Raw genomic sequence first — 254 nt, 5'->3', positions numbered from 1 at the left:
CTGATTCATTTTATTATTTCAGAGGAATACATTTCCAAGTAATTCTTTTAAAAGTTGGAGTGCAGTTAGTTACCTTTCTGAATCCTTGCAGTTCTAAAATTGTAATTTATTCTGCCCTCACAGAATAGGTTGGCTGGGCATAGAATTCTGAGTTCAAAATTATTTTACCTCAAAACTTTAAGAACTTTTTTTTGCAATATCTCATTTTATAGATTAAATGTGAAATATGGTGAAGGTTGATTTTTATATCTTAT

Source organism: Pteropus alecto, unplaced genomic scaffold (assembly GCF_000325575.1).
Source record: "Pteropus alecto unplaced genomic scaffold, ASM32557v1 scaffold24, whole genome shotgun sequence".
NCBI lineage: Eukaryota > Metazoa > Chordata > Mammalia > Chiroptera > Pteropodidae > Pteropus > Pteropus alecto.
This window is presented reverse-complemented; position numbering follows the sequence as displayed.